Source organism: Epinephelus lanceolatus, chromosome 2 (assembly GCF_041903045.1).
Source record: "Epinephelus lanceolatus isolate andai-2023 chromosome 2, ASM4190304v1, whole genome shotgun sequence".
Lineage (NCBI taxonomy): Eukaryota > Metazoa > Chordata > Actinopteri > Perciformes > Serranidae > Epinephelus > Epinephelus lanceolatus.
In genome coordinates this window covers 12,166,774-12,191,654 of record NC_135735.1, presented here as the reverse complement: position 1 = coordinate 12,191,654, position 24,881 = coordinate 12,166,774, and the positions used below count along the sequence as shown (strand labels likewise).

Below are 24,881 nucleotides of genomic sequence, written 5' to 3'. Positions count from 1 at the left end.
ATTTGTATTCTGGACTATTTCCTTGCCAGAAGCAGTAACTTCCTGGAGTCGTGTTGCCACCATTAGGTTGCTAGGCAACAGCTGTAGACACCACATACATGATAATGGAGGTGTCCAAACCTTTTTCTTGCAATTATGTGAATACACTTTAAAAAGACAGATCTCTCTCGGATGTGTCATGGTGAAGGCAGCATGCGGCAGAGAGTGATGATAGTCAGCATATTAAACGTCTAGATGATTTTAGGGCTACTTTTTAACCTCATGAGAGGGCCATGTTTCTTGTTTTGTGGTGAAGACTGCAATAAAGCTATTGTTGGTGAACGGCACCTGAACGCCTCGCTATCCTTCCTTCAGCAGAGTGATCCGCACCACTGAAGCTAAGCTAAGAACGAGCCAAGCTAAATTAATGCTAATAAGCCAACGTGTTCCCAACTACGGTTCGGAGCTGGTAGATCAGAGCCAGGCTAGCTGTTTCCCTCTGTTTCCAGTCTTTACGTTAAGCTAATTTCCCAGGCTGTTGGCTGTTGTCTTAAATTTACCATACAGACATGACAGTGGTGTTTATCTTCTCATCTAGCTCCCTGCAAGAAAGCAGATAAGTGTATTCCCCAAAGGTTCCTTAAGGAAATTAATGAGTGTGGTTAATTGTACAGTAAATGGCAGCCTATCAAACACAATTGCATGTTTCTTCTGTTTTTTGTGTGTCACCAGTACTGTATTTAAGGTTGATCGTGTCGCTGAAATTGTTAATTATCATGTACAGTGTGAATGCTCTACCTTACGTACTGTTTAAGGTTTAAAAATGGCTCTTAGGATCATTTCACTTGACATTGTCTCGCTACTTTCACTCCAGTGGTTGCCCTTTTATAATTCCACTTGGCTTGACACAAACCAGTGTTTGGGATTTAGAGCAGCAATAGATGGATTAGAACGGAGAGGGAGAGAAGCCTCAAATCCAGTGTGTCTTTGAGGTGCTGTTTCATGTAATTAATCTGCCTAGCTTCAGTAGACTCATGCCATATTTCATGATGACACTAATAATGCCTAATTATATGATGTTGTAAAATCTTAGTTGGTGTTTAAACATGTAATTTAGGTAGAGTAATGGTGCATATAATGTATTTTACTTTTAATCACTGGGTTTTTCGTGAGGAACTGAAGGAGTGAGACTTTGCATTTCAATAAAGCCACTTGATTAGGGAGTATGGTTGTTGCTGTTGTTGTTTTTCAGCAGATACTGTTTACTCTGAGCTCTGCCTCCCAAAATTCCCCCCTCCGCCCCTCTCCTGGAGACAACTCAAAGACCCCCTGCTGGCAGCTCAGCGGAGCAGCTTTATCTGGGTTCTCCGCTTCTCCCGTCTTTCCACAAGCCTCGTCTCATTGTGTCACCCCAATGTGTCAGCCACAGGCTGCAAGTCACAGTCACAAACTGCATCTCAGGGATGAGAGAGCCATTCATTAGAGCATCACCACCAGCTCTCTCAACAAAGGTTCACTGTTTCATTTCCCATCGCTCCATATGCATGTAAATTAATACAAATAAAGAAGCAGGAAAGTGGATGTTCTGTTGACAGCGGTTAAGGGAATTTATGTGCAGAGCAACAGAGATAATTTTCAAAGTTATCTCTTCAAAGGAGTACTTTGAAAAATGCACAGCGAGGAGTAACAATCTCCCCATAGCTGTGTAAAATATGTACAATATATACACTAAGAAATGCATGAAGCTAAAGCCAGTGAATCACATCGGCTTGTGCTTTCAATGTCACCTTAGCTTTAAATTTTTTAGATTAATGCCTGTTTGGATCTTTGTTTCCAGCATGAATACAGAATCCTGCAGCTCGAGGAAGTTTGTCCCCTTTGGTTGTTTTAGAGGGTGCACCGAAGTTTGTCTTTGATGAGAGTTTAGGGATAACTAAGATTACAATGCAATAATAACAAAGGCTGCTGAGTCCAGGGAACCTGATCACAAGCATAGTTGAGGGTAACCAAATGAAAAGGGAACTTTATTTGAACCCTTACGAACTATTTAATTAGGCTTTAGGTTTGACTTTGCTGGCGTCAAACCTCGTTGTTAAGACAACACTTTGTGCCATAGAAGTCATGACAATAGTCATAAAGGCAGACAGTGTTTACACCAAAGCCCAGTCCCAGTACACCCCTTGCCTCTATCACTTAGTCCTTTACCCTCCATTTTGTGCGTTCATGTTTAGGGATAGGGTGTCCTCATTCCTATTGGGGCAGAGGGGTAGGGCGAAGTGTTCGGGCTACATGATCCTCCAAATAGAGGTTTTTCAGAGACACACTTCAAACTGAGTGTCATAAGAAATCATCATAAAGATGGCTGAACAGGATTTAGAAATTACGATAACCATTGTATTATCTTAGTTTAACATCACTTTAATGTATTACAGTCCTTTTTGTCATAACAAGCATAACAAAAGGAATTGCTAGTGTGCCGATGTCTCGGTAGCTAACTTGCTAGCACGCTAACATTACATTGTTGGTGCTGATTTGTGTATGACAGTCCCATTTTTGACGTGTTTCCACGTCACATTCGTCCCCTTTTATGACATATGGCACCTGAAATTTAACTTAGGTCCAGCACCAAAGTTGCTGCACTTATTACCACTCCTATAATATCAGTGAAGACTGGCAGGTAGGAGCATAGGTTGCTAACATTAGCCTACAGGGCACCACTAGTTGCCTGGTAATGAAGCAGTGTTATTTTTTTTATTTGGTAAGTTTTTTTGATTGATTGATTGATAGCCTGAAAATTTAGTTGAAAATGAATCGTAAGCATCGTGACAACTATAAAAGGCTGCCTATAGTCCACGCAAGAGAAATCACTACTGCATTGCAAAATCACAATGTCAGGCTACACTTGTCACCACTATTCACTGGGGTTCCTACAGCTTAAGGCAAGTTAGATTTAAGACTGTCTGAGACTTTTAATGCCACTCAAAATTAAATTAAAGACAAATTTTACAATGACCTAAATAAACAAAACAAAACAAAACATGAACCGACATCACTGACTTAGGGTTAGGGACAATTTTACCAAATTGTTTATTGTAACATAAAACATGACTTTTTTTTTTGTTTCAGTGAAAAGTTAGATAATCTACTTTAAATATTTAAGAAAAAAACACTGTCTAGGCATGGAAGAGACGAGGGTAAAACGATACTGGGAAATACCTGGCTTGTTGCTGCCTCTAGACAAAACATTCTCACTCCGACCTCGTCACATATTGACATTTGGTCATGGACTTTCCACGTCCAGATACAACGTGAAAGGTACCCTTGGCACGTTGGTTGTTGAACATGTAAACATGATATTTAATACGGAATATGAGTGTACAGATTAACAGATGATTTGTGCTGATTTAAGATTTAGCAGACGTCTTTGGCGCTTGGACACCAGAGGGAGATATTTTGTGATCGAGGGACATCTGAGTGGCAGCAGGATAAATCCCCCCATGGACACTGGGGGTGGTGGTGTTGACTGATGACTCTGATGACTCTGAGGCTGCTGACTGCTGAGGTGTATGAGGCTGATGAATCTGTAAAGACGGGTGGTGATGGAGAGGTGGAAGGCACGCATGACTGCAGCAAGAAATAACTATGGCATAGAAAGAATCATATTTAAAATGAGGAGCAGTGAGATGATAGGCTGACAAAGGTGTGTCGCTTTGCTATTGGTTGATTGTGGATCAACTGATGACTCAATTGACCTACCCAGATAATGTCACCTAGAGACAGTGAGTGAGCATACATGCAAGGAGTGAATGGCAGGGTGAGAAAGAAACTTACAGCCTGAGCATGAAAATTGTCTTCCTGACTAAACTTTTGCTGGAGCTTCATTTCATAGGGGAAGTTTTCAACCACTACCCCTTTGAATTTGCCTCCGAGGGGCAAGGTGGCTCCCGAAAACGGGGTAAAAATATGAAACTAATCCTCTATTGCTCCCATGGAAACAACTTCTTCAGGGGCTCCACACAGTAATTACAAATGCATGAATGCTTGCTTTTTTCCATTTCGTGCACATTCAACATTTAAACAGAGACTTCTTTTCTGATGAGCAACCACAAACTACAATTAAAACTTATCTTGTGTTTGACAACTTGGAGAGAACTCCAAACGATGCATATCTTTAGATCTCTACTTGTCTTAAAATAAACTGGCACTGCATTTACTCAAAGTGGCATTTCACAGTTTTTCTGAGACTTTGTGAGGCAGCAAGTTTTGCCTCAACCGTCGATTTTCTTTTTGCTGGAGCGCTGAGCCAAAACGAACCCACATGACTATTAAAAAGAAACAGTGAGGAAGCATTTTTTAAATAGGGGAGAGAAATCATGGGGGATTTATCATATTTCAGTTATTTATTTATTTACCGGTGTGCCTTTTTTATGGTGTGTTCCTCATTAGAAATATGTGAAATGTGAGTAAAGTCCCCGGTCAGTTTTTCCGCATTATAATAGACTCTAATGTGATTTTCCACTTGAACAAGCTGAACCAGACTCCCATTGCAAAAGTCGACATTTAAGCTTTGCGTTGAATTACGAGCACCCTGTATGAACTCGACCACCTGAATGATGCTTTACTGCCTGAGAAAGAAACAGCTTCCTCTCATAAGCTGGTTCTAGAATAAAATACTGTCCTTTTACTGAATGAAGCCGGTTTGCTGAGTCATATAAAAGCAGTTGAACATATATCACCAGCTCGCCCCTTCCATCCTCAGACTCCATCCCATTCCTGTCTGTGCATTCCCCCAGATTTTTATGAGATATGATATCGCCTGACAAGAGCCCACTCACACTCTCCCACTTTGTTGTTTTCACATCTCTCTCACCAGCAGTCTGCGAGAATTAATTTTACTCATGTAAGCAAAATACTGTCACTGCAGTAATCCGGTAAGAAAGACTATTTATTTCACTCCTCTCCGGCAGTATTGATCTGTGGAGCTATCCGAGCCCTGCGGTGAGATTGTATTCCACGCAGAGTCCACGCAGGCAGGTAGGCAGGACGACTGCAGCGTAAACCCACATGTCAGCCATCCTGTCATCCAATAAACCCCACTCCTCCTGCGTGAGCACATTTAAAATAGATTTAAACACAATACTTCCTGTCACGGATATTTTACTGCTGTATGTGATAATTGGGTTAAAGATTTTAAGTACTGAAGTCTTGTTTTCTCATCATGGTGGACTGTCAGAGACCACAAAGTGGCATGATGGAAGGTTTGTATTGGTAGAGCAAAATAGTGACTCATATCACCAAATAGTCAAACTCACACGTGACTCCTAGATCAGGCACCAGGTGAAAGAGGCAATGGCATTGGAGCAACATGCCAACTAATAAGTGTCTACAGCCATGCTAACAGCTCTGTGAGGCTACAGCCTACTTAGTGGGGATTCACACATAAAACAACCCTGTGTTAAAGGCATACTCTGCAGCAAGGGTGCCAAATATATGGCCCGGGGCCCAGAACCAGCCCGCCAAAGGGTCTGTTCCGGCCCACTGGATGACTTTTCACGCCTAATATTGATGCACGTGTGAAGGCCGAGAGGTGTCAGGAGCAATTTAGACAGTGAGTAGATACTCCTTGTTAAATGTTGCCTCAGGTGCTTTTCCACCCTGACCTGAATGCAGCTCTCTGAAATAACAATGAATACTTATAGTGGTCACATTTAAAGATATTGAACATTGTGCAAAATATTGTCAACCAGCAGCTTCAGTACAAAAGAATCTATTAGACTTCTATTGTGAAACAATATCGGTGGAACCCTGTTCAGTGCCTCATGTTGTGCTCACACCGGGCGCAAATGAAACAGTTCCTTCAAGTGAATTACATGTAAACGCAACCAGTGGACTCTAGTGATGTCTGTGTGGTGTAGATATAAAGAGGCCCAGACTGTGGATATCTTCGGAGGCAAACTCCATTTATTCCTCTCCTGACAACAAGTGGCAAAAACAAAAATCCTCCGTCATACACAACCAAACTCCAGCCCTTACACAAATCAAGCGACACAAGATTATGTTAGCATAAATTTAACAGTGCTAAAAACACGGAAGGCGCCACATAGTTTGACTATTGATGTGCATGTGTTATGGGAACTATAAAGATAGCAGGGCTGGAGGACATCTAGGCACTCACTCACTGACTGTCTGTTCATGCGGTTGTTATTAAAACTCAAGAAAAGACAGCCAACGTGTGAAGACTTTTTCTTTAAACTGGTTATTAAATAGTTGTTTTGCCACCACAATACCAAAAGAGCAATGTCGCTTACCTCTCCCACAGAGCACAACAGCAAAGGGGGAGAGGTAAGGCGAGAGACACCTCTTATAGGTGGGGTACCCTCAAAGTTGAATGAAGGGGTACAAAAAGTGTTTTTCAAATATTGTGTACAGAGGCCTAAGCATATCAGGCAATAACAACTGAACCTAATTTTGTGGAATTATAATACTCAACATTACAAATGCACATTTGACTTGTCACATATATTACTGCTGTATAATTGACCCTGTTACATAAAGTCAATATAAAGATGCAATAAGACACAAATTCCCACCAAGCGGCGCGATGGACACGAAATATGTGAATTAAGCAGTAGTAGCATGATTTTGCGTCACATGCTTATTCGCAAGAGTTGAGAAATCTGAACTTCAGTGACTGATTTGTGCCACAATAGCCAATCAGCATTGAGATCCTTCGGTGACATATGACTCTGAAGATGTACCGGTGGAAGTTTATTCATTGATTCAGTGATTTCATGGGCGCATGATGCAAGTCAACACAAAATATTCCAGCGTTCGAGCTCGTGTGAGTAAGGTAATGCAAATTTAGGTGTGTACACAACATCACACTGACATAACTTCAGATTGTAAATGGTTTATAAGTCAGAGATGACTTCACCTGCTTCAACAGCTTCCAGTTTAGTGGAAAACTATGACAAAGAAGTCACATGTAATGAAAGTGAGTAGTAGACTGACTGAATGTGGAAAAACTGAGACATACTGGTGAATTTGCACATAGCTTTTCTTCAGCTATCGCAGGCTGTTCATTTGTTTTGTGAATGGATGAACGTTTTTCAAGTGTACTTGTAGAAAAAGGGAAACATTTGAGGGTGTAGTTATTTATAGGTTATTATGTGATGGTTTCACTGGTCCGGCCCACTTGAGATCAAATTGGGCTGCATGTGGCCCATGAACTAAAATGACTTTTGACACCCCTGGTCTACAGGATTGTTTGTTGCTGTTTGTGAACACACTCGCCAGCGAAAGAGACTCCAGAGAACTCCAGATTCACTCTTGTTTGGCGTATTGCCTTGCTATATCGGCATTTTTTTCGACTGTGTCTGTTGGATGCCTCCCGCTGCTTATGGTCTGTCACACTGTTTGTAAAAGCCCTGACTTCACCTGAGTGCTGCAGTGGTACACACCCATAAACACTCCGAAAACAGAAAATGAGAAGAGAATATGAAAATACAGACAGAGGGCAGAGTCTCTGCAGAAAGTTAGACCACCACACACTTCTATTGGGTCATAAATAATCATTGAGAGGGATGTGTAAGTCTATAGCCTACATTGTTTTTTTTAGGAAAATCCTTCATAGTGTATCTAGTAAGATGCCGGTGAGACAATAAAATTAGGTTCAAGTCCAGTTTGAGCAGTGTTCACAGGCATGTGATACATCAGTGTGCCCCGGTATGTGCAAAAATATATTATCTATACATTGTAATTCATACAGACAGTATCTAGCAGGGAAGAAACAACGAATGGTGTGTAATAAGCGTAATGTGTGCCCCATGCATGGATTGCCACAGCAGGAATAGAAATTATTATGTTTATTAGACACAAATTATCAGAAATGTTTATGCTTGGATAAACATGCATGTGCTTTACTACTAGCCTATTTCTCCCAGAAACCTAAATATACAGACATATACATTTATACAGAGAAAAAAAACTGGCACCATGCTGAAAGTAAGATATTTTTTAACTCCCCCTAAATTTCTCAGATGAGGCTTTCTGGTGAGTTCATGTCTTTTTCAGGGGAGCTGAGCTCCATGTAGCTCTCCCATATTTCAAACCCTGATTAATGCATTACAAGACTTATCAGACACCAAAACACAGCAGAATGGTTTTGTAATACACACAGACATGATTTTATAACTCTGTTTTCTCTATGACGGCGCCAACTGTTTTATCTTTTGATGCAATCATGGACTGATTATGAGACAATGGGCCCCTAGGCACAAGCTGCTTTTACGCTGCCTCTTCAGGGTGGGAATTTCACATCGTTATATTGTCTTGCTGTTCTGTTTAAAAGGTACAACTGTGGAATGGGGGGACAGAGTTGTTTTGCCTTTAAGGTGGCATCGGCTGTAGTAGATGCACCAAAACGACATCTGTATAAAAGGGACAGCATGGGCGGGAGATTTTAAAAGTAGCTGTTAGCAGTTAGCAGCTAACTCAAAGAAAACCAGTCGCCAAAAATGGGAAAACAATGAGGTCCTGAAGCTCTTTACTTCTGAGTGGAAGACGAAATCAGCCACCATACAGCAAGGATGGTAAATGATTGGTATTGCCATATGCTAGTGTTATTGTTAAGAAAGTGCTGATGTTTATGTTATATGTCACACCAGAGGCTGGTGTGTTATGCTTCTATTGCTTCTGTGATGCTGGCATGCTATGTAAAATCACACAGTGGAGCAGCATGATGCTGCCGTTGTTTGGTTCTGTGATAAAATGCAAAAGTGGTGTGAAGAAGAGACTTTGTAGCAGCCCTATAGCGTGATATCTGTGTAAAACAGGCTATAGATATGCAAAAGGCCCCCCACCTCTTCACTGTAGGAGTAAGACACACAGACTTTGTGGTAGTGTTTCCTCTTTTTTGGTTGTTTTGCTTCTTTGTCATCGCTTTGCAGTTCCTTTGCATCTCTATGTGGTCTTTTTGAATTTCTGCTGGTCAGGCACGCAGCGCCTTGCCAGATGACGTTGTGTTGCATTGCAGCAGAACTAGTTGCTGACAATTTCAATGCTAACATGCTGAAGTTTACAAGGTAGTTGACCATGCTCACCATCTTAGTTTACCGTGTTAGCATGCTAACATTTGCTATAATGTCAAGAATGGTTTGAAACAATTGCCTCTGTATTACAAAAACAAAATGCATCATATTTCGCATGTTAAACAGTTATGTTTAATTTTAAGAGCAGAACTGCAGTGCTGTAAATATTGTGAATCCTGTGTGAAGTTAGTTATATAAAGTTAGTTAACTGATGTTGGAGTGTTGGATCAAAGAAGCAGCTCTTCAAAGGTTGACAACATGCCATCTTAGATGTCAGAAATGTGATCAGAGACAAAATGTCCTCGGCCTCAGGAGCAGACTTGAACATACAGTAAAGTGGAAGTAAAATCAAAGGCTCAAGTGGCTCTGCTGAGAACTGAGACCCCTGATTTTCCAAATTAAGACACACAGACCTATCCAGAGTTGTGTTAAAGTGACCCATGATAACAGCTTTGTTGCAGCTCAGCACAACAGGAGATAACATCTCAAAGAGTAAAGCAGCATATGGTGTGGAGAGAGGCAGATAGCACATCAAAACAACCTTCTCTGATTTATAGATTGCATAGATGATTTTCAACGTGAGCACATCAAAGTTAGAAAATTCACTTACAGCAGCGAGGTTACATTTAAAATGTTTTTTGAACACAAGAGGAATGCTTCCTACATGGCCACCAGTCTTGGGAAAGCTGATAAATAGAGCTTGTAATCAGGAGACTCAGTTGGATGTGTTCGCCGCTCCACAGCCTCGCTTCAGTCGAGAGGGAAAGAAGGACGTTAAGTCATAAAGACAGAAACCTTTGAAACAGCAAGATACGGAGCGTCAGGGGGAAACATGTTTTCCTTGGTGATATTATGGGTGCAGCAAAGCGATGTCTGCACAGTCAAATGATTATTTTACAGTTTGCAAAAAGCAATTAAAACAACTGAATCATGATCAGTAACAAACTGCTGCAGTCGCTGCTCTGCAGCAGTGATAGGACTCGTTATTTCACCACTCAAACACTCGCTGTGGGTTTGATTTAATATCATCTGTGTTTTTATTGCATAAGTCTTGCATGCGGTGCCACTTATGATGTACTGAGATGTACACTACAAGGCCAGAAGTATGTGGACACCTGAGCATTCTGCCTATATTTGACTTTGGAGCATCTCATTACTACTGCGGGTGCTACAGCCTGCACTCCACTGGTTTTAAGCTTTCCTCGAGGTTTTGGAGGCTGGCTGCAGAGATTTGCTCTCACTCATCCACAAGGGTGTTAGCGAGGCCAAGCACTGATGTTTGGGGATAAAACCTGGCTTGCCGTCAGCGATCCAGTTCATCCCAAAGCTGCTGGATGTGGTTTAGTTCAGAGCTCTGTGCAGGTCAGTCGAGTTCCTCCACACTGAACTCTGAAAAACACTCTTAAACTTTATGGACCTGACTTTGTGCGGAAACATTTGGCCTCATTCACGAGTAAGTCTGCAGTAATATTCCTACTTTGCACACAAAATTACCATCAGATTCATGAGACATGCTCCAGCCAGTTTTGTTCTCACCACCATGCACATGTTAATGAATCAGAACCATTCTGCATCAGAACCATGAATGACTGAGGCCACTTCATATCTAAGAGAAGAGAGAGATGAAATGGTACTGAAAAGTGGCTGGGACTGTGAGACAGTAAAATGGCTATCCAAGAATATACTATCTACTAAAAGTACTATCCAAAAATTCATTGTCGGCCGAGACTGAGCTAAAGGCCTATGTGACATTTAGTATAGAGTATTTTTTGCTGTTTAGTTTGAAGGTATCACATAAAGCACTTTAATGCCGGAGTGTTTCTGGAGCCCAGAGTCGCGCTTGGGTAGTGACTTGTGGTGTCAGAAAACAACGAAAAAAGGTGTCCTTTAACGTCGGCATGATACGCGGCCGGTTGCTGTTATAGTTTAACAGCACCCGACAGGACAAGGACAAAAAGTTAAGGTGCCGAAAGTCTGACGAGGGCAGGCAGGAGGGGTGGTGGATGGGTCCAACAAACACAGACTTTCACCTGAGAGAACCAGCTTTCTAGTACTGAAAACCCAGAGGTAACCCTGAAGTTACCTCACTAACTTAAAAACCTGCTTCATCATTTGTGCGTACACATGGTCTGAGACGAATATGTTCGCAGAGTACTAACAAATTCAGGTAAGAACATATTAATGAATTCCAGATTTGTGCATAAAACGTTCGTATGCATGGTTTAAGCACAGATTTGTGTGTGTGCTCTGTTTGCAAATGAGGCCCATTGTCATGTTCCTCAATGCAATCTTTGTTGTAACATTAAGATGAATATACAAAGAATATAAATACAAATCAGATGGTATAAATAATTTCTATAGTAAATGTTTAACACTCTGTACAATATGATCACAAAATGTGTTTGTGCAAGCTTGGACCAGAAGCAGTGTATAATTTACCTTGATCAGAACTCTGTTGCTCAGGAAAGAGGCACCAGGAAGGTTTTGCACTCCGTGAAGTGAATCCTGATACTGTGGAGGTGGATCATGCTGAGCCTTCCCCCGTGTTTTTTTATTCATAAATACAGCGAGTGATGAGGTATTTAGGGAGCAACAGTAAAAAGAGTTGCAGCCTCGGGCCAAGGGCGATGGCCGGTGAATAATTGAAAAAGTCCTTCCAGCCTGAGTCAGACTGTTTCCTGCGCCGGGATCAATCGCTGGCTGACGTCATTGTCGAAGTGACGTGACAGGAGGTGATGCAGGTGTGTTAACAGTCTGTGTGAGAGTTTCAAGGAGAGGTTCAAAAATTTTAAAGTCAGCCTTCAAATAGTGTTCACTGTTAAAATTTAATGCATTCACTCTGGGTCAGACACTGACAAATCTCACCAAACTGAGTGCTGGCTATCAAAAATGTAAGCATTACAACCTCCCTCAAGTTCTGTGTGACAAAGTTTTGTTTGCTTTTAGAGGTCCAGGCGGTGACTGACGGCCAGATGTTTCCCCCCCGGGCTTTCTGTAGCCGTACACGCTCACTGCTGAGACTGTTGAGTACAAACCAGTATACTCAAATCGACTCGACTGCTGCTGATACCAGCTCTTACACACACTCCCTGCCCTTGACAATTCCCGGCTTCCTTGGCTTGCCAGATTCGTTCATGTACCGGAGTCAGACAGAAGACTGTGTGCTTGTTAGCTTGTTAGCCTGTGGATACTATTCCTGGCTGCCTGCAGAGTTTGACGAGACGCACTGCTGCAGTTTGGTTGATAGTTAGACAGTGTTTACTACCTGTTACTACCTGTTAGGGTTTAAGATTGATCTGCATGTTTATCTAAATATGAACTTCCAACTCATGACTCATTACTGCTGCTGTCATTTTAAAACACACATTTGACTTGATGTATTTGATTGTTCACTGTAAAAATGATACACACAGCATCAACACAATTATAACTTAATGATTTTATAAGTTATCAGCTTTATAGCTCACAACTTAATGTATTGAAGGGATAATACCCAAACATCCTGTCAACATATTCAGCACTGTTGTACTCTGAAAGGTGTGTAATACCTGAAATACCTGAAAAACTAAACTTGATATATTTAGAAGTCCAAATCCAGGCAACACAACACTCGAACTTCCTAGTTTTAGGCTTTAGTAAAGCCCCTTTCACACTGCACAAAATGCCCATTAACACCCATTAACATCTGGCCTTTGTATTTAAGGGGTCTGCCCATTATTCCGACATCCCATTGTTCCGACAATATTAAACTCATTGTTCCGAAGTCCCGTTGTTCCGAAATCATCATGATGCCCTGTGGTTAAGGTCTGGTTAGGTTTAGGCACAAAAACCACTTGGTTAGGGTCAGGAAAAGATCATGGTGTGGGTTAAAATGAAAAAGAAAGTGACAAACACATAAGCTGTGAGCCTGCTCCGCCTCAAGCCTTTCCCAGCTGACCCAGAGCCAGTCGCGGAGCCGCCGGGAGCCGTTTAGCACTGAGGAGAGCTCCCCACACAACCCCGACCCCAGAGTTAATAACAGGAGGTTATGGTGTTTCACTTTCTCCTCTCTATGACACTTGTATCTCGACCAGTAGCCTACTTTTGTTGTGTTTGCTGATCCTCTATGGTACACAAATACAGTATAGCCTAGTATAATCACATATCGGAACAACGGGACGTCGGACTAATGGGATGTCGGGCCAGTGGGCTGTCGGACCAATGACACGGAGCCGTATTTAATGGAAAAGGTTACAGTCAGTTCTCATTCCACCAACCTGTTGGAAATATGACACCAGTATGGACATGCTGATTTTTGCCCTTTACCGACATGATACAATAACGTGCTCCCACAAAATACTGTCCATCTGTGTCCAAGTAGTGCTCAAACATTGTTCCTAATTGTTTGGCACTGAGTTTGAAAGAGCCTGAATATGTAACCGATATAAAGAATAAGTACCACTGTAACTTTTTAACTGGCCTCAGTGCTGCTTTCTACTCTTTACTAACCTATTTTCTGGTGTGTGGTGAATGTGACACACCAGAAAAAAATCAAAATAAAAAAATAACAAAGGTACACTTCTCTGCTATGTTGTACTGGCAATGTAAAAGAAGTCCACTGGCTATTATTAGTGGATTTTCCTGTGTTTAAAAAAAACTTCCATTTACATGCTAATTTTGGTCAAAAAAGGGCTTAAGTTAACCAAATTAAGTAAGTGTTGGAACCACAATAACATGCTTTGTATTTGTTTTGAGACGTAAATAGATGCAGGTTTGCTGTTTGTCCACAGGGTGGCGCAGTAGAACAGGAATCGCAGGTAATATAGGTAAGGTACAGGTGATGAGTAGCAGTTGTGTGACGGGGGAGGCAAACAGGTTTTTGACCATGTTAAGTGTGGCAGCATGAAGAGATTGTCGCGTGTTGAAACTGAAATTGATGAATGGAAACTTACCTTTGACGAACACTGAACTATTAGATGGACATTCACCTGTGATGGACTCTGAAACTGTTGGTGGAAACTTGCCTGATATGAATTATGGACGGACAATATTTTACCTGTGTGAAGGTGAGCATGTGCTAAAATTAATGGGTTGCTGCACTCTGCTGTAGTTATGGGCATTTATCGGCTCCGGCACTGATGGGCTTCGATCAGCAGTGATGAAAATATGACACCTGGGTGGACACGCTAGTTTTCACCCCTCGTCCAGCGCAACCATCATTAACTTCTGCAGCCCTTCTCAGACACAAATTTTGTCCGTCTCTGTCCAAGCAGCACTCGAACATCGTTCCAAATTACTATAGTTTCACTGAGTCTGAAAGAGAAGCTGAAAACGTAACAGATAGCAGCCTCTATGCTGCTTTTCTGTGTTTACTGACCCTTTTTTCAGGCACGTTCATGATGTCAAACACCTGGGGAAACAAAAAACAGACAGGCATTCTCATCTCCTGCCAACAGGAAAGGAATCTATTTTTATCAGGTTTCGCACATTTAAAAAAAAAACACACACACACACACACAAGCACTAACTTTGGTATAAGGTCTCTCCTTTTCTTATTGTTCTCCACTGCAGCTCAACACGGAAACTATCGAAGGGAACCACAAAGAGGGAAATATGTAATAAAAAACTTTCAATTCAATTTATACTTTATTAAAGACGCATCTCAAGGAGAGGTCCATAGCACTAGTCATCTTGAATTAGTCTATTCAGCTCACTCTAATTTACAGTGCTGAGCCTCATTATAGCTCCAGCTGAACTTCAGCATTCACGAACAAGGACTGTGGACTGTGGCCCCCATCTCTTACAGTGAAGCAGCTTTAAGAGAGGATCTACTACAGACAGCAGCAACAATTACAGCAACCATAAAGTCTTTCAATGTTCATATAGGCATGTTAGTGTTGTATTAAGAGAGACTTGGAAAAATATGAACCCATCCTTTAACAGTGAATGCCTGGAGCAGCCAGTGTTTACGAGCAGCTCTCCTATAGGATTAAATGGCCTTGGTAAACACAACGTAAGCGTGAAAATGTCAATGATAATCTCTCTGTATTGGTGCGTGCATGTGCTTGCAGACATACAAATATGCACCAGCGACTGAGTTTGTCATGTCATTCAAATGGGTCATAAATCAGCCCTGACCTGGGTTTAATTGCCCCCCGAGCTGCCGTTTCATTGTTTTAAATGCCTCTCCACCACGGCATGGCAGCGCAATAACTTCTTATAGTGGGTTTTTTTAAGACAACCCAGTAACAAATGCCGCCGGTGGTGCTGGAATTGCTTTCTTGAGACAAGCTGAACAACCAAGCATAGCATTATGCTTCTTCACGGAATCGATCCCTCCGAAAGGATGTTACTTGAATTAGGCCCCTTGCTCAGAGACTGTTTCTAAGCACTAAAATGGTCCAATGTTTATTCATCGGCCCAGGCTGTTTATCTGGGGGATAGGAATCAATGGATGAAAGAGAATGGCTCCATTTGAAAGAATACTCTTAATTTTCTTAATTTGCTTATCTAGTCGAGCAAATTCAGAGAATTCAAAAAATCCTTTAAACAATTATTTCATCCCCACACCTCATTTACTCCGCATTAGAGCTCAGTAAATATTGGCTAGTCTCTAAACGTTTACACATTACTGAAATTAAACTGGACCAGGATCATTTATTTTTAATTATTATTATATTTGACTTAAAATACCATTTAACATTTTAACATGCCTAGTTTTCCTTCTCCAACCTCCAGCCACCTTTTTAATAAAATTATAACTTTTAATGTAAATATATTTGAAGATACATTAAGTGACACAGATAATAAATAAGATAATAGATAAGAATTAAAAACAGAATAACATTATATTACTTAAAATAAAGATAATAAAAATGTTAAAATTGAGGAGGGGGCTTTAAAGTGTCGCTTTCATGCATATAGATTTAAAGATGCAATTATCACGTTATTTCTTTTGTTAACGACGGCTTGTTAAACGTGTTATAATGTGTGAGCAATGGGCACACATACATCAAAAAGTGTCTTGTTACAAATTACAAATACTTGCTCATCAAATGTATCAAAATAAAATACAAAATACTGGTATGAGGATGTATTAACTTAATACAGGTCATTTGTAATTTGAAAATAGAAAAATATATTCTATACAAACTGATATTCTCACAGTTTTTACATTTAGTTGCCTCAAAGTGGTACCACCAACCACCTAACACTGCAGTCCAGGTGAGCATGTGTGAAATATTTCCTCCTGAGACTTCAGCTTCTGTTTGGTCTGCATTTGTAATGTCTTCTACCTATTTGGGATCAATAGGGAATGGGCACAGTGACGTCACCATGGACGTCGCCGCCATTTTGATGGCTACAGGCAGCAGTAAACAAACGCAGTAGTTGAGTCGCATTGAGTGGAGAAAGCGAGGGAAAAGATGTTAAGATGCCAGAAAGGAAAGGGAATTTACCGGGATACACTGAACCATGAAGCCAGGGACCGGTATATGGAGAAAATGAATGCTATAAATGGTTTGGACTTAGCCTTGGACCAAAACGTCTTGAAAACGAACCCCGTTTTTCGTTTGGGGGTTCCCGGTCTAGACCGATTCACGTCTCCATAAACTTTCAAATCAAACATGTAATGCACTCACCTCATAGGCACAGATGTGAGGAAGGTGTACGGGGGGTTGCCGTGTGTTTGTATATCCGTTATTGTTCAATAAACATGCATTTTTATCTCGGATGTCTGAAATTTTCTTCACTCCTTCTTCGTCCTGCAATGAATGAGTGCACCGGCTTTCTACTGCGCCACAGCACCACTAAAGTGGTTGGGAGGTGTATTGTACATTGGTAGTAAGAGGCTTACATCCGAGATAAATGGTGACGTCATTGTGCCCATTCCCTATAGGACCTGATAAGTATAAAAAAAAACTAAACGTTGTCTTTAAACAAATCTTAACATAACTCATAACGCACACTGAACTGACTTACTGTGATTTTATTAAGAGCGAGCTACGCATTGGCTTCTTCAGGTTCGCTCAACCGTTGCTCAATTGTCTTTAAACAAGTTTATGCAGTGAAAGTCTGACTGGGGCGGGCAGGAAGGGTCGTGGATGGGTCCAACAAACACCGACTTTCACCTAGGAGACCAGTGTTTGCCTCCGGTAAGATTCTAAAGCCAAACCCTGTTTTTTTTTTTTTCTAAACCTAACCACATGTTTTTGTTGCCTAAACCCAACCACGTGCATTAGTTGTTGGAGGAGAAAAAAAAAGGTCAATTTGCATTGTTTTACTGACGTAGTGTGTTTATTTTGAAAGAGACTGTATGTAAACGGTAAAGAAGACAATGCATGTAACAGGCAGAACTTGACAAAAGTCAAAACGTCAACATCTAACGCACCCAGGGTATGGTCCATGGTCCATAACAAAACGTCGATATGTGACGAGGTAGGAGTGAGAGTGTGTTGGACTTAGGGACACCTAGCAGAGAGGATTGCAGATTGCAACCAGCTGAAATTTCTTCACGTTAAAATTCCTTTATGGTCATTGTTCATGAGGTTTTAACCACAAGCCGAATTATCCTCTCAGGTCTCTTCGTCTCCAAAACAAACAGACCAGGTCATTAAAACCAGTAAAAACACTGAATAAAGTAGTTTCATGTTACAAATCAGTGTTTCTCCTACCCTGTTTGGCATGTCTGCAGCACCTGCTGATCTGCGCTCACCTATTTTCTCAGATAACTTGATGTGTACTCAATTTTTGTGATCCAGACGTTCAAGAGGTTTTCACCAAGAGCTGAATTATCTGCAGAGGTCTCCTCCTCCCCAAAACAAATGCACTGTGTGATTTAAACCCATAAAAACACTGAATAAAGCAGTGACAGAGGAACATTCTTATTATAATTTATTTAATTTCTGCCAATAAATCTCCCTAAAATCCTACACACTGGATCTTTAAAATGTGACTGGCAAAATGAATAAGTAGTACATATGCGCTCTGAGACAAGGTTGCTGAAAAGGTGATAATGTGATCGCTGTTTTTTATGGCTTGTTTCGTCCACAAGTGCCCAAATAATGTTACATTTCTTCAAAGCGCCTCACAGTGACGGTCTAAATAACGCCCAACATCATCAGAGTTCAGTAATTAATGGAAAAACCATTACATTTTCTTTACTGATGTTGGAGTGTAGAGAACAAGCGAGCGCGAGAAGCCGAAAATGAACTCAGTACTGAGGTCAGATATTTCAGTAGAAGTGCTGCAGCAACTTTCCAAAGCCAGACCCCCCGGTGAGTATTTTCTCTCTGCCAGCCTCCAGCAGCTCGCAGAGATGAGCTGTCTGAGAAGAGAGGCCAATGCAACACTGCTCGTCTCATCTCCTCCTAATCCAGCATCCCCCGCACCCCACCCTCCTCCACCGCCACCACCACCACCTCTCCACCCTGCTCAGTGACACTTAGCACTGGACTGTCCTTCTAATATATTTCACATCCCTTTTCACCTCCGACTAATTAGAAACCTGGAGTCTTTCTGTTTTTTTTTTTTTTTTTAACTTCTCCTTTGTTCTTCCTCCTCCCTCGGTGTCTGCCGCCTCCTTCTCCTCTATCATCTCAATATGAGAGACAGACCATAAACTAACCCCTCAGTTGTCTGCAGCAGAGAAATGAGAGCGTGAACCTGTGAAACCAAGCGAGCCCTTTTATATTGGTTCATCTGCATGCAAGAGCAGGGCTGAGAGACTGGAGGCTTCATTGGAACAGATGACCTCGGGTTTATGTTTCATACATCATTATCACAAAGCCACTCTGCCTTTTTAAACACACGGGTCTGTGAGCGCGCGCACACACACACACACACACACACACACACACACACACACACACACACACACAAACGCACTTTATCTCAATCTTCATTTCTCTTTTTCCCCTCGTCTTTCTCACATACACACACACACACACACACACGCACACACGCACACACACACACACACACACGGAGTGGAAGAAGGACAATGTGCCATGAGGGTTTTAGTCCGGGGACTGGTGGTAGTGCACTTAGACTAACAGCAATTACCTGATGTGCAGCAGAGACCATGTGGAGAGTCCTGGGGAAATCCATCAAAATGCAGTAAACCCAGTGGGCCTGTAATGAACTGGTGCTCTCCGAGCTCCTGTGCTGCACATCACATCAGTGTCTGGAACCATGTATTAGTCATGACAAATGAAGGCCGAAGCCCGGCTCCTCTGTATATTTAAGGGTAGGTGGTGCAGAGAGTCCATTCAGATCTGCTGAAGGTTCGTCTTTTTACAGCGACTTCAGTCTCGGTTCGTTGCTTCCTTGAATTTACTCTAAAGAACCACCTACAGTTTGTAAAGATCTGTTGAGTTAAGGTTTTAGTTCACGTATAAAACATACGAACAGAGATTTGGTAGAATTTTTTTGAATGCTTTCAGTGAGTAACTTACACTCAGAAAAACAAACTTTATAGTATTTTCATAACAACACAGTTATTTTTTTTATTACCCTTCAAATTACTCTGATGTCTTATGTGTTTCATGAAAAATCTGCTTTATATTAAATGTGAAAGACAAAGTGAAGTAACGTGAAGACAGTTTGATTCACCAGTGCATTTAGTATTTGACTTTAAGTGAGTGTAAAAAATACCAGGTTTTGTCGGCATTGACACAGCTCGAAATATCCTGTTGTGCTGTTAAATAAACTTGGTTTTGTTGCCACAAACACAGTTGGTAATGCACTGACATGTCATAAAAAAATAATTGTTCTTTCACTACGAAGAAGGCTGGAAAATCTGAAATTATAGTGTTTTCATAACAGCACAGATATTTATTAATACCCTCAAAATAACTCTGATGTCTTAAGTTATTATTACATTGAGTCTTCATGAAAAATCTGCCTTATATTAAATTATTTCTGAGAAAGTTAATAGTAGTGACAGTTGGATTACTGAAGACAGTATGATCCACCGTTGTACTTTTTTGACTTTGTGTGTACTGTTTAATTTATCCATATATCCACATATATATCTGTTTTAAAGGCAATTGAGGTGCTTGAGAATGGCAACCAATTCGAGTAGTTACGAGCCATCTGCCCTGAACTTTAGGGAATTAAATTACAGTATTAACCATGTAAATTTTAATGTTAATACTTTTTCAAACAATTGTTTTTTTATGTATAAGTATCTGTGTGTGATCTATCAACTTCCAGATCTAGTCATCAGAATAAATACTGGCTTTGTAAGTTCCTGCAGCCACAGATGTGGTAAAACTGTACGTTTTATATGCAGCAAAAGTTTATATTTTTTACGTTTCCACTTTTTGTGTTGTGACAACACTGTGGTCAAGTTATAGTTCAGTTTAGGCACAATATACAATCAGTCAGGGTTAGGAAAAGATCATGTTTTGGATTAAAATTTCAGGTTAGGTCGCCACAAACACAGCAGGAAAGGTTCTGATGTGTTGTTAAAAATACCCTGTTTTGTCGACACAAATACAGCTGGAATTGTCCCAACTCATTGTTAAAAAATGCACAGTTTTGCTGCCATAAACACAGCTGTTAATGTCTCGACATATCGTTAAAAATATCCAGTTTTGTCACCACTAACACGGCTCGAAATATCCCGACGTGGTGTTAAAAATACTTGGTTTTTTTTTCGCCACAAACATAGTTGGTAATTGCTGACATGTATTTAAAACTACCCATTTTTGTCGGCACAAATAGCACTTGAAAATGTCCCAGCATGTTGTTAAAAAAAATACCCACTTTATTGCCACAGACATGGCTGGTAACGTCCCAGCATTTTGATAAAAAAAATCCCCAGTTTTGTCACCACAAACATGGTTTCAAATCCTGATATGGTGTTGAAAAAATACTGGGTTTTGTTGTTTGTTGACTTGAACAGTTGTCTGCTGCTGTCTGGTGCTTGGCAGCCATCTTGCCTTGGTCTCACGCCATCTACCACCATCTCCTCCTCCACATGACAAATTTAGCTCATTAACTATTAATCTGAACTGTGTCACTTTAGAAATGTTGATATGATATGTATAAAATATACAAATGTGACATATCGGTGGTTTGCAGTAATGTGCAATGCTAACATTTTATTCTGGCAACTGGGCTCCAATTAAATTCATATTTTACTGGGACTTTATATAATTTGTATTCATCTTACTGCTGTGCTTTTTGTTGTTATTAAATATAGAGGTCAGACTCTGTGGAACTGCTCGAAATCAACTATAAAACCATCAGCTTGGTTTTGTATCCTGAAGTGAAAAACATTTAATTAATCCTCATACCTTAACTACAAGACAGGGCATTTGCATCGCCCCTGAATATATCCATTTAGTGTCATTATTATATGCCTCATGCTTTAATTGCATAAACATATATCAGCTGACAGTATCTCCTTTGAGGTAGGTCAATTTTATTTGACTGTCAGTTGTAATTTCAGTGGGCCAAACTGGCGAGAACAGAAATCGACAAGCAGCTTTCTCTACAAACATGATTTGAATACGACTGAGCTCCGGCTTCATGTGAAACCTCTCAGCTGTGTTTGTTCACGGGTGTTAGTGTTGTGCATTGTGTTGCGGGTCACCTCTAAATCACAGTCGCCCTTTTGACAGTCAGTATTGGTCCAGCAGGAAGTTTTGCGGATTCATTTTCTCTTCATGACATCCCATTTTAGGATTACCTGGAGGCGGTATTGTGCTGCCATGGACAAGTAACCTTCTTTACTAATCTGTCACCAGCCTTTAATGGATTTCAATTTGGGATATAATTATCTGTTTAAGCTGTCAGTCAAAATCTTGTCAGACATTGGGATGCCCTCAAGGAAAGAAAACTCAATATATCTCTTAGCGAAACAGCGAAGAATCACAAATGGAACTGAGCTTGTAGGAAGCTCATTGATGTGACATTTCACATGCTGCTGAGAGGAAAACAATGGAAAAGCTAAGTTTTATCTCAAAAATATTTCTTCTACATAGCTTGTACATATTGTCATATAATTGGAGCCAGATGTTGAAACACCACAAATAGAAAAAAAAGCTTCTGTGCATGTTTACTGCCAAAAATGACAATAAGAAGGGAAAAAGAAGCTTGTCATGAGATGCTGCTTCCTTTTAAACATTGTTTAAAATAATCACTTTGTGTTGGATATGAGCTAATGATAATTCATCAGAGTAGAACAAGCTAAGTGTAAACACAGGAAGAAAAAAAGACTCCAGCCATTAAAACATTAATAAAGCTCCATCTTCACATTATCCCTGCTGTGTGTTTCCATATGTGTTGCTTTAAAAGTGTTTTTTTTAATCACCCAGGATCATTAAAACATTTTAATGGCTGCTTTGCATATCCCATTTTTTCCTATTGTTTGATATTGTTTCTTTAATATTTATATTTATTCCTCATTTAATATGGCTGAACATGCACCCACATTAAACTGGATTAAAGGCAATGCATCCTTTTACAGTGGTTTTCAAAGTCAACGACACTGGAGGCTCCTCTCTGACAAAAGCTGCACCCCTCCCTAACACTACCCTACCCCACTAGAACTACAGTTCCCATAATAAAGTGTAAACAGGAAGTACAGTGTTGCCATGGGCTAAGTGAGTAAAGGCTAGTTCACATTATATGATTTTCACCCTGATTTTGCGTCACAGAGACTATCGTAATCTTTTGAGTGTTCATACCTGGCGACGTGTGTTTCTGTCAGCGGGGGTGTCGCCAGCTGCATTACGACCTGTGTGTGCACACCACAAGATTTCTCCACCGAGCCCTCGCCAAGTTGCCAACAGAGCCCCAGATAACGCAGTGATGTCACCAAACTTGGAGACGACACATCGTAAAGGTGTGGATATTCTTCCCAGTGTTGAATCAGATCTGCCTCCAGGGCCTGGGTCCAAACACAACACCCACCCCGTGATCCTGTGGACGCCACCATTGTTATTGTTGCTTGCCGGCTTGTCAGTGTTGCCAGATCTTGGGAGAGAAACAAGCAACCAGAGCTATGGAAACAAGCCCAAAAGAAGTGACTATCATGTGTTTAAATAACTTATCAGATGGATATATATAGAGAAAGGTGACGTTTAGAGAGCAAGCCCAAATAAGCAACTCCACTTTAGAAACAAGCCCAAAGTTGCGGTTAATAAGCAGACCTGGCAACCCTGCGACTTGTCCTCCTCACATTTCTTCCATCTTCCTGCGTGCTGACGTGGGATGTATCCCGCCTCTCATTGGCTGATGCTCTTTGTCAGTCGTGTCAGCCTTCTCCAGTTTTCTAGCATGCCAGATATCCAGTCCCAGTCACAGACGAGGGGGCGACTTGCTCGTAGGCTTGTTCACACATGAGGACTCGTCGTGGCAGACTATCTGCCGACTCACCTCTGACCCAAGGCGGCTCTCAAGATCCTCTGCGACGCCAAAATCGCACTGAAAATCGTGAAATGCGAAGTAGGCTTTAGGCTGAATCCAAATGTCCACCCTCTGGACCTGCAGACTTCAGTTGTACATAGTGTGACGTGTTTACCGCCATCATGTAAAGTCTGCGAGGGCAGAGACGCAAGCGGCTGGTAGACAGCCTTCCAGACTGTTTTACTTGTTGCCATATTCATATATATAAGTCATACAGGTTGATGAATAGTTCCTGCTCATCTGTCCCTGCAGATAACAAGATATAAATCCCTTGTTGGCCTATATTGTCACTGAACAAATATATATCCATACATCTCAGGCAACACGTGTTCAAAAACAGAAATGTTTGTAAACAAGGACAGAACTATAACTCAATAAATTGGGTATTACCAATGTTAGAAGACCTTCTTTTGCTGTTTTTTGGACATTTTTAGCCTATTTCATTGCTCAGCTTGTTAGGCCCCTCTACAGCCTATACTTATACATATCTCTGTATCATGATGTGGTTGAATATTATTTCTGGCCGACACAATTCAAGAAGCATTTTGATAGTCTTAACTATCAATAACTATTTAACACATTCATAGGGTTTTTTTTTTGGCAAACAAATCCCACAGCGTCACATTCGTATGGCTATAAATTTTGGGTTATTAAATCGGTGAAGTCTGCTTAAGTCTGCACCCCCAGCAGACTCTCTGGAAGTCTGCAAACTTCCGCTTGGGGCCCCTTGTGGACTTGTTGAAATGTGATTTTGGACAGCCCTCGGCACTCCCAGACTTCCTGGGAACGTGCCCGCAGATCCGCCAGTCTGCAAGTGCAGTGAAATCCGGACATTTGGATTCAGCCTTACACTTTGCGCTGCAATTTGAGCCTGTTTTTTAGTCTTATATTTGTTTACATTTTGGCACGTTGGCAGCATTGAAAGTATGCCAACTTAGCTATTAGCAGTTCCTGTCTGCAGCGCACCTATAAATGTACTGACTACTGCCACCATGTTGTTTTCATACTAAAGAAAACCTAAAAATGTGATGATTTTGAGGCAAGTTGAAGCGTTTATTCACAACAGACACTGGAAATAATGCTAACCTCAGAAAGTGTAAATTGCATTGGACCTAAAAATATCTGCATAGAGGGTAGAGGGTCTATGGGCTTTGACAGAAGTTGCAGTATATTTACCTCACATCTCTCCCTCTGAGTTTAAAACTCTTCTAACATAAGGCCACATACACACATGTCCTGTAAACATTAGCTCATCACTGCTTCTTTGCCCTCTTCCTGTGTCACAGATTGGCTTCATCGGCACTTCCGCTACATGCTGACAGAAGCTGGGTAGGTACAAAAAGTTCATGTATATGTGCCTTATTAGCACACGGTATTTGAATTTGCTTTGGTTTGATTCTGCAGCTGTGTTACTGT

At 41.0% G+C, this 24,881-nt stretch overlaps 1 long non-coding RNA gene across 1 annotated transcript in view; it reads left to right on the top strand.

Moving 5' to 3' along the window:
- Window positions 1-24,881, top strand: part of LOC117259621 (uncharacterized) — a 46,594-nt gene that overhangs the window by 8,098 nt on the left and 13,615 nt on the right. Inside the window, exon 3 of the long non-coding RNA XR_004501859.2 lies at window positions 24,752-24,794. This is a non-coding gene — a long non-coding RNA (uncharacterized LOC117259621). The remainder of the gene's footprint in view (window positions 1-24,751; window positions 24,795-24,881) is intronic.